Source organism: Podarcis melisellensis (assembly GCF_964234715.1).
Source record: "Podarcis melisellensis genome assembly, chromosome: 11".
NCBI classification, from domain to species: domain Eukaryota; kingdom Metazoa; phylum Chordata; class Lepidosauria; order Squamata; family Lacertidae; genus Podarcis; species Podarcis melisellensis.
In genome coordinates this window covers 10,391,665-10,401,584 of record NC_138543.1, presented here as the reverse complement: position 1 = coordinate 10,401,584, position 9,920 = coordinate 10,391,665, and the positions used below count along the sequence as shown (strand labels likewise).

At 41.8% G+C, this 9,920-nt stretch overlaps 1 protein-coding gene across 4 annotated transcripts in view; it reads left to right on the top strand.

Moving 5' to 3' along the window:
• CNTNAP4 (contactin associated protein family member 4) overlaps positions 1 to 9,920 on the top strand; it is a gene marked incomplete at its 5' end in the record, with an annotated part of 472,706 nt that overhangs the window by 253,003 nt on the left and 209,783 nt on the right. The window lies entirely within an intron of this gene.

The window sequence follows — 9,920 nt, the reverse complement described above, 5'->3', positions numbered from 1 at the left end:
CCTCAAATATTTATAAACAGTGCAAGCCAGATGAGCCACTGACTCCATACTGCCATCTCCACATGGACATAACAGTTTTTCCAGTGGAATTTTTTGAAATTGACTCTTAAGTACAGCCGAAGGCAGTATATTCTATCTTACGAAAGTGAAAGCAAGTCTGCATTTTGGAATTGTCAAATTTTGCCAATAGGAAGCCAAAGTGTAAAAATGACTAGGTGGGAAAAAATCATACCATAGACAAAATTTCCTCATAGTGGCCAAATTATTCTGTCACTCGGTACCATAAAGGTGCTGTCTAATTAAATTATTGGATAACTGACGAAGCTATTCTATTTGGCCACTCCAATTAGCTATTTGCTCCACTGGAATCTAACAGTGTGTACAACTTATTCATACAATGGCTTTGTCCAGAAGGCCTGATCCATGTGCAAGTTGGGCATAAAACTAGAAGGCACAATCTTACTTCTTCATTTCTCCAGACTTTTTGTGCATGAAGAGGACTAATATAAGTGTATAAAGAATAAGTACAAGAAGAAGAAACAGAGTTGAGCGCCATCTACATTTATGGAGAAGTGTTGAAACATGGGTTTTATTTACATCAGTTACCTAATTTTTACCCATTCCTGCACTCTCATAGCTGCCTGGACTTATGCAAAGAAAGGCAGCCAAAGTGGATTGCAAGTGCTAACAAAATATCCACACAACTCCTTTGTGCAGTTACACTTGCAAAGAATTCAGTTCTATATGCTCATAGAATTCAGTTCCATGAAGTGCTGTTAAAACCAGGAATCGGGGCAGGGGGGTAGTTAAATGGCTCCCAAAAAAATCCCAAGTTCCCACTACAGCCTTGTACTAAGGGCAGGACAATGACTGTTTACACAAGCACCATAAATGAACAACAGAAAAGAAGCTCAGAAAAGCAGCCTATAAAATTGTAGCAATAAGTCGATACCATGTATCGTACTGTTTCCTCTGACAATTCAATACAGTGGATGCTCGGGTTGCAAACATGATCCATGCGGGATGCACATTTGCAACCCGCAGCATTCGCAACCCCCGTCTGAGCACGTGTGGGTTGCAATTCGGCGCTTCTGTGTATGCTCAAAGCATGATTTAGCATTTCTGCGCATGCACAACCGTCGAAACCTGGAAGTAACCTGTCCCAGTACTTCCGGGTTTTTGACGGTCTGCAACCTGAAAAAATACAACCTGAAGCATCTGTAACCCGAGGTATGACTGTACAGAAAACTTTAGAAACGTCACAAATAATTGCCAAAATTCAACAGCTTGACCGATTTCCTTGGTTACAACAGCTAATGACTCCTCTGGAAGAGGGGAATGCAGGCCTCCTCCTGCCTCCATAATCCCTTAAGCATAAGATCACATACTCCTTGCTCCTCCATAAGGTGTGACCTTAGCCTCACAATAGGAGGCAGGAAGTGATCAAGGGCAGCACATACCCCATACAGAAATCCATCGGGTTGGTGGGTTGAATCCTGATACTTTCAAAGGAGAAGCACAGGAAAGCCTTGCAGCTAGGGAGATATGTAAATACTTTTATTGTTCTTTGGGGAAGAGTGTAGTTAAAAGGTGTTGGGAACTGGGGTTATTGACAGGGGTGGGTTGTGAGTCGAGGACCCGCCATCCACTTAGAGATGAATAAGACACAGGGACACATGTATTTTAGATTAATGGGCTAAAGAAGGCCACAACTTTATTGGTTACAGCGTGTGAGTGGTATTGCCTTAGGCATTGGATCAAGCAATCTATACATGACTCCACCCCTTTCAGCAGGGAGTCATCCAAAGGTTAACAACCAGTGGGAGGAGCTTGTTGATGCAAATACAACTGGAAGCTTCCCCTAATGTCACCGGGAGTCGTGCCATGGCCCTAGCCACCAGCAGGGCATCGGACAGGATCCACGACCACTGGATTCCTTTAACGGAATACCCAAAAGGGGATGGGTAGGTGATGGCCACAACCTGCCCTCCAACACACGACACATATTCCAATGCCTAACCGCCAATGCCCCAAAGTTGTGACGAATTGCTACGAGGTAGGTGGAAGACCAAGAAGCTTGTGCCAATTTACCAAATGGGTAAAAATTCCTACCAGGCCCCCTGGGCAACCAGGGCAACCAGCCAAAGTGCATAGCAAGGTCAGAAGCATAGATATGACCTAAAGGGAGGGAGGGTGGGTGACCCGTCAACTTCTGGGCGCACAATGAGGGCACGGAGCTGCCATGGCTGCTTGAATGTGGCTAAACCCCACCCCCAAGCCAGCCCGATTGGCTGGCCTATGGGCGCGGCACAGCAGCCAGGTAAGCTGACGCAGGGGGCCGAAGATGCCCCTCTGCAGAAGGGGGAACTGGCTTCCTCTCACAACCCCTCACCTCTGTGAGGAGAGGCTTTATGGACTCGCGTTTCTACATGCCAAACACTCCTACTTTGTGACATATTTGTGATGTATTGATGATGCTGTTGAAAAATGCATAATGGGAAATGGGGAGAGATTCACACAACCCCATGCTTGGGGTTCCCACTCTTTGTGTATTTGAACGTTGCTGCAACAAATAAGGATCAGGTCTACTGATTGCTTCTTTAACTTGTCTGGAGACTCCTTCTTTTGCTGACCAGAGAGATCCACGGGGACTGGCACCCCGATGAGCTGGGCAGTGGAGTACGGTAAATCCCCGCATCCCAAGACTTTTTTTCCTTATCAGTGCTGTATATGAATATATGCATTTATAAAATATACATCCACTTCATTACATTTCCCAAGTGCTGAAGAAAAACCTTCCAGCTGTAAAGTAGTCCAGGCAAGAGAGAAAGTATTGAGTTAGGCAGGTCTGAAAAGAGAACTCCGTGGATAAAAATCTCAGTCAGTCAGCAATTTAGAGATGCATTTAATTGGTCTCTAGACTGTTTAGAAAAAAGGGGGAAAGTTTTCTGCCCACCACTCAAACATAATTTTTAAACTAAAATCATTAATGTGTATTTAGGGCAAACAATTTCCAGTAAGGAACCCAGTGGCCCGTTCTAATACGTTATATGGGGTATAGCATGGGAAGAATTGCACCACTTAGCATTTGGTCTTGAAATATTATTTAGGAAGGGAAAAGAAAAGTAGATCATAACATGGGAAAGAAAAAAAAGGAGCTGAAACACCAGAAAGAAGTTTTTAAATATATATACAAAGTATTTAATAATACATGCATGTACTATACCACAGACCATGAAATTGCTTACAGAGATAGTTTTGATATAAAGCCCCTGAGATCCAATTCTTTTCAGTACTAAAAAGAGTTATTTATTTCATTAGGGTCACTGCTGCATGAAGCAGTCTGAGAAAGTATTTGATTGATATCCGAACTGAAGTTAACTTGGAGGAGGAGGAGAGAGAAATGAGGGGAGGGTAAAATAGAGAAGCTGTGTGAAACCACACATTATAGTACAATAATACTGTTGTTGCAGATGTGCCTGATTTACAGTTCGGGGTCAGGGGAGCCATCAGTGCAGCTGAACTGGCAAATATGTCACTTGTATATAACATTGTTTGCAAAAGTCCGAATGAGAATAGGATCTCCCAAGGTACTCTGCCTTGTAGTGATCCAGGAATGTTAGGGTATGGATGGGTGCACAGGTTTAAAACAGAATCCACGTATTAGAAAGTGGATAATAAAGGACAATAGAAAGTGTCCTTTCATACTACATCACGGTGTGGTTACGCTGGTTTGACATCAACTGATAGGAAGTGCCTACAGAGGGTGGTGAATACAGCACAAGATATTATGGACTGTCCCGTGAATCTGCTGGATGAAATAGCAAAAGAAAGTTGCCTCAGGAGAGTGAGGAAAATACTCAGGGATGATTCACACCCTGGCTGGCAATTTCTTGATCTCCTGCCCTCAGGCAGAAGATATAGAAGCATGATTAGTCGCACCAACAGGGTAAAGAATAGCTTCTATCCATGGGCTGTTAGGCTGCTGAATGAAAAGCTAACAACAGGACAACTGATTTTCGGGTTTTGTGGGTGTGAGTCAGTAAATGAGGGGACTTAAGACTAAGAGAGTTGAGTGGGGGGTGCCCATGTAATCTCACTGTATACAAGTTGTACAAGTGACAATAAAGTTTTTCAATTTCAATTTGTCCATCTTCAGCAGAGAGAACTTACTGGTATGAAAGAAAATACTGGTTCATGCAACAAACCCTGTTACCACAATTGCGTGTAGCCCCAAACAGTTCTCCCAACAGCTTAAAGGCAATCTAATGTTCTCCATCACCACCCAGACTTTCTCCATGATTTTTCTCTAAAAAAGAATTGATGAACACACATGAACCACTGAGAATTGGATATCGGTGTGTCAGATTGTTTGCCTAGAATGGATGCTTAATTTCTTGCTAAAATATTGCCTCAGCTCTTTGTAGCTTAAAGGCCTTCTCATAAATTATCCTTCCAGTCTTATCAGTTTCAGAATCTCTCCATTTAGGAATGGTAAGTTTGATTCCAGTTTTATGTTTAATTAACTCTCCGGAGCACCCATAAGCCCATTGAAGGAAAGGAAGTATTTAATCTGAAATTCAGAAATCTAAGTCTAGTTCTGTATATTTCCTAGAAGTGTGCCTTTGAATGAAAAATAACCAATATGGGGGGGGGGGAGGATTTCAGAATAATACTGCCATGGAACCTTGGTTTTTGAGTGTCTCAGAAGCCAAACGTCTCAGAAGCCAAATGCCGAAAATCTGGAAGTAATTGCTTCCATTTCCGAACGCACCTCATAAGTTGAATTGCTTTCGCAGCATCTTTTTCTTTTTTCTCAATGGATTTTTCCATCTGCGCATTGCTTCTCGGTTTTCAAACGTTTTGGAAGTCGAATGGTCTTCCAGAAAGAATTATGTTCAGAAACCGAGGTTCCACTGTACACCATTTTGTTGAAGCGGTCACTATTTGACTGAAATACACCATCCTTTCTTTTCATTTTAAATGTAGTCGTGGCAATAAATAGAGATAGGAGAATGACTTTTAATCTTTTTTAAAAAAGCAGAAGTGACTTCCACTGCTTAAGATTACAAATTTGAATAAGATAACACTATAGCATATCTAATTGAACTAGTTTAGTTTATCATTCTTCTCCATTTTTCCTATTAAAGCAATAAAAGTGGCTTATAATAAGAATATAAAAATACATCAAAACAATACAAAAGAATAGTAAATAGTACATATATTACCACAACTAAAAATGGCAGGAATTAAATTAAAACATCAAAAAGATAGCAGTGCAAAGATATAAAATTTTGACTTAAATTTTAGAGTAATATATATATATAAAAGAACAGATCATGTTTTAGAAGTTTGCTGGAGTAACTGAGGGGAAGAAAGGGAATCTGGGGGATATCTTCCAGTAGGGAATTCCACAATCTTGGCATCATCACCAAGAAGATCCTTTTACAGGACTGCTTCAGGAAACACAAGTACCTGTAATTGTACACAATTAATTGTGCTCAGGGCAAAAAGAAAAGAAAAGGGAAAAATAGTGTGTGGGGCTGGCACCATAAGGTTCCTTTAAAAGAGCCCTGGGGAGTAAATATGGTATGGCTGTGAATCTACTGATACACCTATAACTACAGAACAAGGGTTGAATCCTGACAAGACAGAAGTAATGTTTTGGGGGACAGGAGGCGGGCGGGTGTGGAGGACTTCCTGGTCCTGAATGGGGTAACTGTGCCCCTGAAGGACCAGGTGTGCAGCCTGGGAGTCATTTTGGACTCACAGCTGTCCATGGAGATGCAGGTCAGTGCTGTGTCCAGGGCAGCTGTTTACCAGCTCCATCTGGTAAAGAGGCTGAGACCCTACCTGCCCGCAGACTGTCTCACCAGAGTGGTGCATGTTCTAGTTATCTCCCGCTTGGACTATTGCAATGCGCTCTATGTGGGGCTGCCTTTGAAGGTGACCTGGAAACCACAACTAATCCAGAATGTGGCAGCTAGACTGGGAGTGGCTGCCGAGACCATATAACACTGGTCCTGAAAGACCTACATTGGCACCCAGTACATTTCTGAGCACAATTCAAAGTGTTGGTGCTGACCTCTAAAGCCCTAAATGGCCTCGACCCAGTATACCTGAAGGAGCATCTCCACCCTCATTGTTCAGCCCAGGCATTGAGGTCTGAGGGCCTCCTGGTGGTTCTCTCACTGCAAGAAGTGAGGTTACAGGGAACCAGGCAAAGGGCCTTCTCAGTAGTGGCACCTGCCCTGCAGAACGCCCTCCCATCATATGCCAAGGAAATAAACAACTATCTGACTTTTAGAAGACATCTGAAGGCAGCCCTGTTTAGGGAAGTTTTTTATGTTTGATGTTTTATTGTGTCTTTAATATTCTGCTGGGAGCTGCCCAGAGTGGCTGGGGAAACCCAGCCAGATGAGCAGGGTATAAATAATAAATTATTATTATAAGGGATGGGGACACTCCCTCATCCAACTTCCTAGATTAGTTACTGAAAGGAAAACATTATGCCTTGCATATTTTGGGGAAGCTTTGCCTTCTTGCTCGAAAGCTGCTGAAACTAGGTTCTTGTTGTCACCGGTGTCAAATGAACCAGCAAAAATGGGTACTTAGTATTGGGCCACATTGAAGTGGTGGTGGTAGCTTCTTCTGAATCATCATGCAACACTGTGCAAAAACCCTTAGACTTGAAGAATACTTGGGTTTTTTTCAGATAATTTTTTTTGAGGGAGGTGCAAAATTGCAGGCAGGGACTAGGGTGACCATATTCTTGAGAAAGAGGACAGGGCTTCTGCACATTTAATAAATGCATCGACCTGAAAGGGTAGGAGCTTGACTTCCACAGATGGTACTCCTGCTCTGGATGATAAAACTAGGGTTATCCAGAGGCTACTTGCAGAGTATTCTGTAGCTAGATGTCAAATTAATAGCCTAGAAGACCTTTCTGAGACAAAACCACCGAACTTTTAATTATATAGCTTTAGTGCTAACCTCCTTTCCGTGTCTTCATACCAGTTGTCTGATCATCTCTAGTGATGATTTATTGTTCTGCCTCATTACCAGACAGCTGCTTGCTTCTGCTTCTGCTGCTGCTGATATTGAGCCTTGAGGAAGCATTATGTGATGGGACCAATTTCAGAAACTCCAAGTCCGTGTTGCACTTCTGCTCCCCAGGCCCCTTGCAATTTCATTTCACACGAACATCACTGACATTTTGTAAACTTGACCTTGAGAAAAGGCGGCAGGCTTAGAAGTACAAACATGTGAGAGCAATTTAGGAAGAGCCGAGAAAGAAATGACACAATAAAGTCTTGTGTTTCACATCTCACTGCACTGTTTACTATACTTCTTAAAATGATTGACTTTCCTGTTGAGGAATGAAAGATGGATTTGTATTCAAGGACGGGAGAAGTTTTTTTGCAGAGACGGAGGAGTTTTCTTTTACTGACGGAGTAGACTCTAATGACTGTATAAAAGCTTTCAAATATCTAATTGTTTCTTAAAGTGCATAACTGCCTCTTCCATTGGGAAATCTTGTGAGTGATCTTGATATTTCAGTTTTCAATTTTGCTGCCTGTCGCAGTGGCCAGCAAGTTTCCATTGTTGCCCTGTGTGTTGATTTTAGCTCTTAATCTCTAGGAGAAAAAACAATCTGGTACGCATGTTTTTTCAGAGGTTGTGATGGGGCTTTTGGGTTATGCCTACAGGAACTGGGAGAATAGAAAACCCTTAGAATGCACAAATTGAGATATCCAGTAACAACACATCAGTGATGGTATGCATGAAGCACATATTTTTGTGTGATGCTGTGGAGTTCTCTTCTTCTTCTTCGATCACTCGTAGCCAAGTAAGATCGTCTTCCACGAACACGGTTTTAACAGTGCGTCTGTAAGTGACTATGGAGTCCAAATCTGGATCCACACATCCTTCCACAGTGGGGACATAGGTTTCCGGGCAGGAATTGATCCGTGCCTTCCTCTTAGCGCATTTCTCCCTTTCGTCCTGAGTTCAAGTGTCTTCAAAGCCCACGACACCTTTAGTAAAGGCTGTTCTCCAACTGGAGCACTCACAAGCCAGTGTTTTCCAGTTGTCAGTGTTTATACTATTTTTTATTTTTTTTTAGATTTGTCTTGAAAGAGTCTTTAAACGTCTTTTGTTGACCACCAGCATTACACTTTCCATTTTTAAGTTCAAAATAGAGTAGTTGCTTTGGCAAACGGCAATCAGGCATCCACACAACATGACTAGTCCAACAAAGTTGATGTTGAAGAATCATTGCTTCGACTCTGGTGATCTTTGCTTCTTCCAGTACACTGGCATTAGTTCTCCTGTCTTCCCAAGTGATGTGTACATTTTTTGGAGACATAGTTGATGGAATCTTTTGAGGAGTTGGAGATGGCGTTTATAAGTGGTCCATGTTTAACAAGCATACATTAAGGTTGTAGTACAATAGTTTTGTAAACAAGCAATTTGGTTTCCCTATGAATGTCCCAGTCCTCAAACACTCTGCACTTCAATTGGGAGAAAGCAGAGCTCAGGTGATGCTGGAATTCGGCATCAATGTCGGCCTTTGTGGAAAGATAATTGCCCAGGTAGGAGAAGTGATCAACACTTTCCAACATTACATCATTGAATTGGATTTGTGGCACTATAGAGGGGTTGCTTTGTGCTTGTTGGTGCAGCACTTTGGTTTTTTGGATGTTGAGCGATAGGGCAAGCTTTTCGTAAGCTTCTGCAAAGATATTTAGGATGGTTTGGAGGTCATCCTCTGAGTGTGCACAGCTACGTTGTCATCACCTTGTCAACTTGAGCATTGTGGCTTGTGAACTGAGTTCATGAAGCCCCTGAAATACATCATTCACATTTATGCAAACCTGCTTATTCTAGTGGAATAGAATCTTTTGTAGCAGCTAATGGCTTGGATCAGAACAGAAGTAAACAGAAGAGATTTTTTTTGCCTTCTCTTTGCAGCCTCCGCTTCCCCTGAAAAAATTATCTAGAGGATAGAGTGCCTTTCTGAGCAATACAGTAGTAAGGATGGATGACTCTGTCAATATTAGTTTCTTTTTAAAACAACCTCATGAAAATTCTTCAGCATTGTAATGGAAATTTATCCTAAATATATACATTTTTGCAAGCAACTTTCCATAATATTAGGGATTTATATTTGTTGTTTTCACTGACATGGATTTTTATGCTCGCTTTCCCCTAACATCAGCATATTATTTGGTTGGGAAACTACATCATAAAATTGGTTCAAAATCCAGTTCAATGCACTTTGAACTAGATTTTAGATTAAACTGGAAATCCATGAATTGCTGGATTTTGAATCAAAATGTAAAGAATGATGCTGCAACCTCGAGCCATCCACACACACATAACATTTCCACACATTGCAATGACAAATGGAGAGTTGGCTCTTCTCCTTTCCATTTTTTGGCATTCTGCTGCAGCAGAAGACAATAATTGCTACTTTGGCAGTTTGTGCTAACGAGCTTGGAAACGTTCTGTGCCCCTGAAGTTGTGAAAGAAAAGATCTGAACATCTTTGAGCATGTTTCTAAGCATAGGTGTGCAAGCACAGTGGGTAAAGCCTAAAAAGCAGGCATGCCTATAAACATGCCCTGAGTTAAATATACTCTAGTTTGGTCATTTGAGTAGTTTATGAGAGGTGAAAGTGGTTGCATGGGCTTTTGCCACAGAACAGCTCCACTAACAGGAAACGTGAAAGCAGAAATGTTACAAGGTTTATCTAAGACGTGCAGCTTAACAGAGGTGGTAAAAAGGAAATATGGAATATTCGGACAAGTTTCTCTTCTCTTCCCAGTGGGAATAGTTTAGAAAATGCAAGGAGATATCAACACCTAAGAAGAGCCAGAACCAAAATTTCAGAAAATTGTGGGGTGTGAAAATTATTAT